Below are 11125 nucleotides of genomic sequence, written 5' to 3'. Positions count from 1 at the left end.
GGAGGTGTTTTGAGCAGATGCCGGAGACACTTTAACCAACATGTCCACAACCAACAACTGTGGCAGAGGCTCTAGTTGAAGGTGTAGAAGTCATCGAAATATTAAATTATTCAGACTGCAGCATCTCTGACCACAGTTCACTCCTCACGGTCATAGCTCAGTCCACACTACCCGGACAGAAGACAGATGTGTAGCTCGCAACCTTACTACTTTCTTGCAGTCACATTGGCAAACTTGGATTTGTTAGCAACCAGCCTCAAACATAAATAACACCTGACACCGCTGTCCAACCCTGTACAGTTGGAGCAGCTTCTTGGTGGTATTTTGTCAGTAAGATCACTTGTGTAAAAACACTAGTATGACACACAGCTAGTCTACACATGTCCTTTTCCAACCGGCCCACATCAATGAGGATCTGACACACGGACACTGTCGAAGACAGCGAAAGCTGGAGAGTATGACTGCATAATTTCCTGCCATGGCAGTTTCAATCATCACGCCCTCAAAGAACTTTATGTACAAAAGACAACTGCCAAAGAGAAAAGGACTGTAAAGTAGACAGTACTTTAACAGAAGTTGTGAGTAAACATCATTAAAAGGTCATTAGTGAGTTAGTCAGTAAAATTCTATTGTAAAAAAAAAAAAAAAGAAGTCCTTGTAGAAGTCATTAGTCAATGCTGTGAAAGTCGTGCTGAGAGACATTAATGGAAACCTTTAGTCAAAGCTGCAGCTTTAAAATAGACCGTCATTCTTTAGTAGACGTCGTTAGCAGTGTGAGTTGAATAAACAGCACCCGCTTTCCCGCTGTGACCTCCAGCTCATTAGCCTCCCTCTCCTCCTCTCTTCTCCTTGCCTTCAAACCTTTTCATCCTCGCCACTCTCTCTCATCTTTAACCCTGCACCCTCTCATCCCCACTCCTTCATCCTTCTCTCCTTTCCTCTGTTGAGAGTCTATTTTATGGATTTTATTCAACAGAATGATAATAACTTTGGCTGCATCCCAGTCAGGCCTGTGGAAGCAGTCGGGTGCACGGTATAACCCCCTTTCTCAGTGTTTGCGATCACAGTTTGTCTTGGCCAGAGGAGAGGTCCATTCTTTGGCAGAGTTAATAAGTTTGCTGACACAATCTGTCTTGTCAATGGAAGGAAGGTCAGGAGAGAGAGAATAGAAAATCTCAGTGCTCAGTTTGAACCTCTAACGTGACTTGACTGCAAGAAACTGATCATGAAAGCCAAGTTAAATATTTGAACGTTTACTCTTTAACTCATCTTGTAATTGCAGCTTTTTGGTAGCTTGAAAACTAGATTAATAACTCCACTGTGTTATCCTCCCTTTTTTTTTTTTTTAAATCAGAAGAGCCAGTGTGCCGAGTTTCGGTGGTGAGAAATAAAAGCCATAGACGCTTTAATTGGCTTGTTATTTCCACTACACAGCACCGAACCAGTAATGAAAGAAAAATGATTGTCACCCGTTAGAGCTGAATAATCAGATAAGAAAGGTTTTAAGATGTAGTGAAATGATTGTGGCCTGCGGTGATTGGACTTGATTTACAACGATTAACCCTTTCCTCCGCCTTCGTGTAACTTAAAATTAAATTTATGTGTTGAGAAGGAGGCTGGAAACAAGACTAGGAAGCTTTGCCCTTATTTGCCATGTGTGTCTTGTCTCAGTTGATTGCATGTGCTGCTGGGCGTGGCTCTGGTTTCCCCTCTCACTGTATCCCATCAACCAATCAACCTGCTCTCAGGATAAAAGACCAGTTTCCCAGCAGCTTCTCCTGAGAAGGTTGAAGGGATTCAGGGAAATGGTTACAACCTCTACGCTACAGCCAAGATCTGTTTATTTGATTTGTTTCCAATCCTGGTTTTCTGTGGTTGAGGCCACAGCACATGCAACTTATTTTCCTCTGTTGACTCTGTTCATGCCATCCAACCTGTCCATAGATCACAATAAGTCCATGCCTTGCGCATGGACAAAGCTAAACTTTAAATTAAATTCTGATCTCATTACTGTGGAGAGACACAAAAAAAAAAGCTTACAAAACTTTGAACTGAGATTCTGGGCCCTCCATGTTTTTATTTAAATCTACTTTTAGTTTACACAAGTGCTTTGGCTCAATGTTTGGACAGAAACTCTGACCCTTTCTCATCAACCTGGGAGATCCTGTGTATATTTAGGGTCAGCATGTTCCCAGCTCACAGCGCTACTGTCTGGGATCTTTCGACCCTTCAAGTGAAGAGAAATAAGCAAAGCTGCTGAAGCTTGAAAACCAGCAGGCCGAGCCGACACCGGTTCAGAATCCTCTATAAACTTAACAGGGAAATGACAAAGTCCTGCTGCAAGACATGAAAACTTCTGACCAGCTTAAGGTCATTCCAATAGCTTGTTGAGTAAGTGCCTTCAAGTGCAGTGCATTTTTAAAGTTCTGCACATTTTCTTAAGCACCATCAAACCCTACTCAGCCCGGGCTATATTTGTGCTTCTGACCTTCCATCAGCTCCAGCCAAAGCTTTTCGTGCAGTCCCTCTTCACTCACAGTGTCAGTGAATCTAGTCCCCAATTCACATCCCAAACATGACTGATGGAGAGAAACATCAGTTAACCGCCCACTGAGTGATAACAAAAACAGCCTGTGGTGCAAAATGACCTTGGAACCTCACAAGGCTGAAGACTCAGTTCTGACAAAATTTATTTGGTGTTTTGCACTTTTTTTTTTTGGCTTAAATGCAGTTTTTAATGTTCCTGCAGGCTGTTTGTATTTGATTTTATGGGCCTGTGACCAATAAATTCTTTTGCAATCGAGGTGTAGAAAAATGGAACAGAGTTCGATCGAAAAATGTTTGCAATCTGAAGTGGCGATAAAACTCCATGCTGCACACTAGTTGTAACAAAATGAACTAAGCTTCTAGAGGTGTAAGGCTGTCGTTCTACAGAGGCCTGCTGGGTTAGGCTCCAGACATGGGCATAACAGAAATGTTCTATGTTTAGGGAATAGACTTATTTACTTAGCTGGGAGTTTAACTTATACCATCCATGCCGGTCTGCCAATATAGAACACACCTAATTTCACTTGCATTCTTAAGTGTACACATCAGACTCTGCAGTAATGAAGATGAAACTAAAATGAGCAAAGAACTCTGAAAATGAGATCAAAGTAATCTCTGATCAAGTGCCTGAAGAGTTTTCTATCTAGACATGAGAAGTTTTGGTTAACTGAAAGAATAAATCTTTGACCCAAAGCACCTCCTGGCCTTCTTGGCTCCAGATGCAGGAACTCATCTCTAGTCTTAATCCCAACCTGTATCTGTGGCTTCAAACAAACCTTCCACGCCCTCTCCCTGCCCTCCGCTTCATCTTCCTCTTTCCCTCCTGCGGTCAATCACCTGCACCACAGCCATGCATTCAGCACACCAGTAGCTGTTTTCAACCTCAGGCAGCAAAACCAATTAGTGTCTCTGGTAGTTGGCCGCAAAGCTTCTCCACAAATTTCCAAACTCTGGTTTATTTTCTTCTGTGCCTGACCTGCGCTGACACGGGTCAACGGACGAGATTGTTTGTGGTTACAGGGAGAAGACTCTGTAGGATGGCTCAGTGTTTTTTCATTTGTCCCCAGACTGTCCAAATCAGCCCCCTGGAAACTCAAACCAGGACCAACAGGGTCTATTTGAGTCCTGATGTGGTTAATTCCACTCAAAGTGTTTTCCAACTAATTTTCTCACAAATCCCACAAATCACCAGAGTTTGTCGGCTTCCCAATTTGTGATGACACAAATGACCCTTGGAAGCTGTTAATTCCTTAGCAGCACGTGCCTTTGTACAGAAGAGTTTATTTCAGCTGTGTGGCTTTTTAGAAAGCGTTTTCAGTACACTTGATTCCATCTGGCAAACAGGAGTGCAACAAGATTTCAACTGGCAAAATGATGTGATGTGCAGAGCCACAAGACAAGTGTCCCACAATAACTTCTTTGAAAAGTTGAACACTCATTGATCCGAAAGACAAATTAAGTTAAATCTAAAATTCTGCAATGAGCTATCCTGTCGCTGAGACAATTGATACCTACAAACATGGGTGCAAAATACTTTAAATGACAAATGAGGCTTGGATATTAAGGCTGTTATGGATGATTTAGAAATGAGTATTTCCATCAAAACTGGGAGAACTAAAGGGGAACTTACATCAAGATACTCGTTTTGTCACTAGCTGTTATCTTAAGGCCATCTGGACTTTGAGGTAATTTAGATAGGCATTTCGGGTCCTAAATTTTAATTTTTTCTCCCTTTTTACAAGGTTGATTTAAGAGATCAGCTCAAGAGATCAAATGGCCATTTGTTGGGGTGATCTGATCCCTGTCCCTTTTAGACACAAGAGTTATAAACATTTTTTTATTTGGAATGCATGTTCTGGAAGTCCTTCATGGTGTGTATATAAGGGCTTGCCGTATAGTACGAGAGAGTCTCATCATTCGGCCAGGAGCTCTCCAAGTAGTTTCTACTTGTTACGATAATGAACTTGTTGTAATAAACTTGTTCTAACAACTAAGACGGTGTCGGCAGAACTCCTCTTCAAACATCAGCATCACCACTGAAAATACACTACAGAAACATGTCAATCTTATACAACATAAGTGGACAGAATATGACATTGTAATAGTAACTGTTCAATATCATAACTGCACATTTGTTTCTTTCACATGTATAAGTGTAAATGCAGGCAAGCTGTCTGAAACTTGCTGTGTTAAGTAAGTTGTACTCAGTCGGTATTCAGTAGATTCTCATACAACATACATAAAATACAAATGCTACAGTGTACACACAAAACACTACAGTAACTGATCTACTCAAGTAAATAACTAGAGTTTTAATTCAAGACATGACGCGGAGCATCACACTTTTTATTTAAAGAACACAACCTCTAACAAAATAAGCCACAAAAACAATAAGCACCAGATGCCAGTTTAGCTAAATAAAAAAAAAACACAACAAAAAGCATCACAAATCCAACAATCAGAGTGCATCGTCGTCCTCCTCAAAAGAATCACTGCCCATACACGTGCCCTTCCAGATGCTGAGATAAAGTGCAACACTGCAGAGTTTGTAAGAACTAGAGAGAGCTCCTGGCCATTGCAATAATGACACTTTCCCTGTAACGGTGTTCTGAAGTTTTTACCTACTCAAAGATAACTTGGCATAAAAAAAACAAACAAACCACTACCCCCTGTACAAAGTCGCTAACAGTCTAACAGGTTGCCTAATGTTTCCAACATATTTTTGGTTAGAATTTTTAATTTTAACATTCCGCTCCACAACACAAACGCCACTTACATGTTCTGGGCCCAAGTGCCAAAACATTTGCCACTGTCACAGCCAAAAGAACTTGTAAACAGGGTATGAGTACAGTTAGCTTAAAATCTAGTGGAAATTATTGTTTCTCAAGTATTTAAAAGCAAAGTCGTATTCCCAATTAAAATATCAAAGCGATGAGCAAAATGTTGTTTAAGAAAAAAAGGGAAATAATTTGATCATTATTAAAAAAAAGGATATTATTAAAGACAGTCTTAAGTTGAAATACAATAAGTGCATAAGAAGAAGAAAAACTGAATACAATGAGATACCAAAACGATTTGTATAGGCAAACATTAAAATAAACTGAAACAGAAATTACAAACAGCAGATGATTTGTATAGGGAGAAAATGATAGACCAGTATAAAATAAAAAACAAAAATGCAGGTGTGTGGTTGCCGGTCCCGGTTGGCCCCAAACTGAGTAGGCGGGGACAACACGTTCGGCAGCTGAGCAGGGCAGGATTGGTGCGGCATGATTTCCGCGCCACCAATGAGAGGGCCCCCCAGCAGCATCACCGGGATTTAAATCGCAGCCCCCGAGCATCGTGGAGGCTTCACTTGTTTTGTGATTGCCTCGTTTGTTGGTATTGGTAACGTGTGAGGATAGGGTATTGAATTGTTGGGACTGGGCAGGGATTAGTTTAGATATATATTACTGATCACACTAGAGTGTATTTCTGTGTACCCATTAGTAGAGTGCTGTTTTGATGTGTTTTTGTTATTTAGATTTGGAGCTACGTTAGTGAGTTTTTTCTTTCTCGTTTGAGTTTCTAGTTAGATAATAGGCTCTGTTTAGAGTTCTCTTTTTGTTATTTGTTTTACAAGCACTGGCGCCCTTAGTTCCCTTTTGCCCACCTCCTTTGTTAAAACAATCTTAAAACTTTCATTTAATAACACTTTTGTTTAATAACCTTTACAATCTGGTTTATGTTACTTCCTTTCATACCCCTTTATTGGGTCGTAACAATGAAAGACAGGTGTAAAACATACAAAAAAGATGCTTTGTATAGGGAGAAAATGAAAGACCGTTAAGAAAAAATACAAAGTGATGCGTATAGGAATACGGTTAAACACATTTTTACAAAGAGATACCATGAAGATGCTTTGTTTCGTGAGAAAGTCAAAATAGCTTATAAACTAAAGTATCAAAAGATTGGCCGTATCAAAAGAAAGCCAAAGAACGTAGCAAAATCAAATATAAGGGTTAATCTCACGCAGAGACAGTATTAAAGCTAGGAGTGCAAGACTTATTGTGGAAGTGCTGAGTTTAGGAAGCGGGTTAGTGGAGGTGTAAAAAGTAAAAGGCAGCAGGTGGAAGTACAGTCTGAAGATTTTATTGTTGATGGGAGCGCTTTTTAGACAAGGTTAAAGATGGTCCAGATTTTGTGTGTGCCATAGGTTGTTGTTTAGACACCAGGTGTTACAGTGCAGGAGAGATTATTATAGGGAGAAAGCCGGCGTTTGTTTGATTGCAGAAAAATGTGTTATAAAAATTAGGGTTACACAGCAGTTGGATGTTTTAAACTTACAATGTTTGTTCTTACATTATATGTTCTTAGGGCACTTCCCTTTATTGATGTTTTACTCAGACTGGCAGGGTAAGGTAAAGTCCAGGTTAACGTATAAATAGAGGAATTTGAGAACAGAATGAGTCAGGGAGATGACATCAAGATTGGGGACATCCTGGCTACTCTTTAGGTGAAGCTGTTAAAAGGCATTATATGCAATTGACTGTTAACAATTTACAGGGGTTGAGACAGCCCATCTTCAGGAAAGTTATAAAAACCAACTGTAACGCTCCTCTGGGAGCCTTTTCTCTGTAACCCCTTTAGTGTGTTGCACTGTGAAACGCTCCTCTTGTACAAGAACAATAAATTCAACTTAAACTTTGATCGTTGATTCGATCCCCTTATTTAAGGGTTTTTTAAAAATTCCGCGTAACAAAATGCATTAGAAATATTATCTACATTTGTGCAGTAGAAGATGTGAAAGCCCGTGTCGTTGGATAAACGCACCTAGAAGTGAGCTTTGGATCTGCTATACATGCCATTATAAAATTAATAAGGGTGAAGTGCCAGCTGAAAGCGTCAAAAACAATTTGGCACTTGACCCTATTCCACCCGAACTGGCATGTTTAAATAAGTTAGAGCAGCATTTGATAGCCTTGCATATTCCCTTTATGAAGATGTTAGCCTTGCCTAAAGGTGGGCAAAATGGAGTCCATGGACCCGTTACGTGTGTTCCAGCAAACATTGTTGAAACTACCAATTTGCTTCCATGGAGGGGTCTTTATTGCCTGTCAAGCTCAAACTCCCTTATAAGGGGCATTATGAATAAGAGTATGTTGATACAGCACACATTAAGCAGGCGCTCCAATATTTAAAAGAAAATGTTCATTATAAAGAGGTGCACTTTAATGCAGAGTGGTCCAATGAATTTTGGAAACCCGATAAAGATGTTCAAAATGGCGGTGAGCGTGACATTGATAGTGTTGAGCAGTCAGCTGTGCAAGATGAGATGTTCAAAATGGCGGTGAGCGTGACATTGATAGTGTTGAGCAGTCAGCTGTGCAAGATGATGAATTATTGCACGACAGGCAGCAGCACTGTATGTTCCAGGACACCTGCCTGATGCCTGTTATTGGTCAGGAGGCACTTGACCAGTATTTTTATGATATATTGAATTTGGCTCCAGCAGAAGGCAACTGTCCTGTCAGGTTTCTGACTGATCATAGTAATGAAGCTCGATGTTTCCCAAAGGTAGCCGTACATACCACGATGATAGACAGACAGCATCGTTTGACATTGTCGCGGTATTTCAGTAACAGAATTTTACATGCAGATGGACGCTTTGCACATAATGTTGAATATATATTTTTTGCCCAATATATGTCTGAGCTTGAACAGGTTGTGTCAAATGTGTCCATTGCATTGAGAAAGGGCCAGGGAAGTGGGAAGGGTCACAGAGTGAGTGGCGAGGCCTTCCACACCGAGGAGTCGCTCAGGAAGCTTTTAAAGTTTGATGATGGCTTTCGGTTTTTAAAACCAATTAGAGGTACCCCAGCTTTTTGGCAGGGAGCACAGCGTGACTTGTTGGCTTGTGTGAGGCAGCTAGGTATCCCCACGTGGTTTTGTTCCTTTCCTGCAGCCGATATGTGCTGGAAAAACCTTCTGTCCAGCTTTTTGAAGCAGGCAGGTAGAACAGACACTGCGGAGCAGCTAGAGTGGGCAGATAGGTGTGAGCTTTTGCGGCGTAATTCTGTCACTGCGGCAAGAATGTTTGACTTCCGCTGGCATTGTTTCTTGAGAGAAGTGCTGATGTCTCCTGCCAATCCCATAGGCAAAATAAAGGACTACTTTTATAGGGTAGAGTTCCAGCAGCATGGTTCCCCACATGTCCATTGCCTCTTTTGGATTGAGGATACTCCAGTTATCGATTAAAAACACAGATGCAGAGGTAATTGAGTTCATTGATCGTTATGTGACATGCGAATTACCGTCCAACGATAAAGAATTATTGGACACTGTAACTTCTGTACGCACGTTTATTTCTCGCAGTGTCACTGAGATGGAGGAGGGCACAAAATCGTGTGCTTGCAGATGTAAGGTAAGGGCTAGCTTAGGGAAAATGAAAAAGGAGGCTGCAGCAAACATCATGTTTGCAATCAAAGAAGCTCTCAGAAATGACAGTCTTACCTTTGAAACAGCTGAGGAATTGTTTCAGCATGTAGGTGTCAGCCAGGGTAGTTTTGAGGCTGCCTATGACCGTTGTGCTAGTAAAACACAAGTTGTGTTGAAGAGGCAGGCTAACGCTGTTTGGATCAATCAATATAGCAAACCCCTCTTGAAGTGTTGGAATGCAAATATTGACGTCCAATTTGTTGTCGATGCGTATGCCTGTGTTGTATATATCATTTCTTACATCTCTAAAGCTGAGAAAGAAATGGGATTATTGTTACAGTGTGCACAACGTGAGGCAGCAAAGGAGGGCAACAGAGATGCCAAGGACAGCCTGAAACATTTGGGGAGTGTTTATCTCCACAACCGAGAGGTGTGCGCTCAGGAGGCTGTTTACAGACTCAAACATGCGTCTGAAAGAGTGTTCTCGAAAAGTTGTCTTTGTTCCTGTCGGTGAAAAGACTGTTCGAATGAGTCTGCCCTTAAAGGTTTTACAGCGTAAGGCTTTATCACATGATTTAAGTGCAGACGACATGTGGATGACCAACATCGTGGACAGATACAGGAGCAGGCCAGTGGCCGTGGATTTCCGAGACATGTGTTTGGCTTCGTTTGCATCGCAGTATCGCGTTTTGTCCAAAAACGAGACTCCTGCTAATAGAATCAAACTTGGAAACAATTGTGGTTATGTTGTGAAAAGAACCCGCACACAACCTGCAGTTGTGCGTTACGTGCGGTTCTCTGAAACAAAGAACCCAGAATTGTTTTTTCAAAGCATTCTGCAGTTGTTCATGCCCTATTACACAGACGGGCAGCTCAGACCTGTGGGCTTTGAAACCTATCAAGATTTTTATCTGAATGGCCAGGTGCGATGTGCAGACAACGTGATGCGTTCTGTCAAGTCTGTGGTTGACAGAAACCGCAGCACTTTCGAAGTGGAAAGTGAAGAGCTAGACAATGTCGAAGAGCTAATCCACAACGATGGCATTGCTGAGGACGCGTGGTGTGAGTTGTGCCCTGAACAGGAATTAGAAAGGTTAGAATGCAGGGAGATACTTAGAGAAGAAAGACAGGCCAATGGGGAACCGGTGGAACATATCCCTGACTTAGCTGTTCTGCGAGAACAGGTAGGTCATTTGGAAAAGAGAAATACCATCATGTGCAGAAGTGACGGTTTGGCGTTGCTTCGCTCTCTTAATGAGACACAGATGGGTATTTTTTAATCAAGTCAGAGTGGTGTGTGCAGCAGGCTCAGGGAAAACAGCCAGAACCGTTCCACATTTTTGTTACAGGTGGCGCCGGCACTGGTAAAAGCCATTTAATAAAGGCTATTCAGTACGAGGCAATGAGGATTTTAGCACCAGTGTGTCAGCCAGACTACATTTGTTTTAGACTACATACGTTTTGTTGACTGCTCCGACAGGGATCGCCGCATACAATTTACATGCAACTACTATTCATAGTACATTTAGCATTGGCAAAAGGTGCTCGCTTACCATACACACCTCTAGGTGAGGATAAGCTGAACTCTTTACGTGCTAAGTATAGAAGCTTGCAGATTGTAATAATTGATAAAATCTCCATGGTTGATAACATGCTGGCTTACATCCATGGAAGATTACGACAAATTAAGCAAATAGGCGACAGTAGTTCCCTGTTTGGAAATATCTATTGTTGCGGTCGGAGATTTCTTCCAGTTGCCTCCAGTGCGCGGGAAACCGCTGTATGTTGCAAATGACGGTGTTTTGTGGTCTGGCGTTTTTTTTTTTCAACATTGCAGTGTTAAACGACGTGAAGGACCATTTGAGGTCGTTCGGAGTACAGGAACTGCGGTTCAGGTTAAGGGGTCTCCAACTTGGTACCATTTATCTCACTGTATTAAAGCACCAAGAGAAGAGGTGCAACAGGCACGGAATCAAAATGAAGGTCCGGGAGAAATGGATCAATATGTGGGAGAGCGTGCAGCTGAGGCAGATGCAAGAGGTTCTCCAAAGTCAAAATCCCGAGAGAGAGAGACTGTTCAGGTTATGGAAGATGTTGACTATACTCCTGATGGTACCTGTGATGATGATCTTGACAATGGACAAGGGAGAGTATTCAAGGA

Source organism: Larimichthys crocea, chromosome II, assembly GCF_000972845.2.
Source record: "Larimichthys crocea isolate SSNF chromosome II, L_crocea_2.0, whole genome shotgun sequence".
NCBI lineage: Eukaryota > Metazoa > Chordata > Actinopteri > Sciaenidae > Larimichthys > Larimichthys crocea.
Note: the sequence above shows the minus strand (reverse complement) of the source record.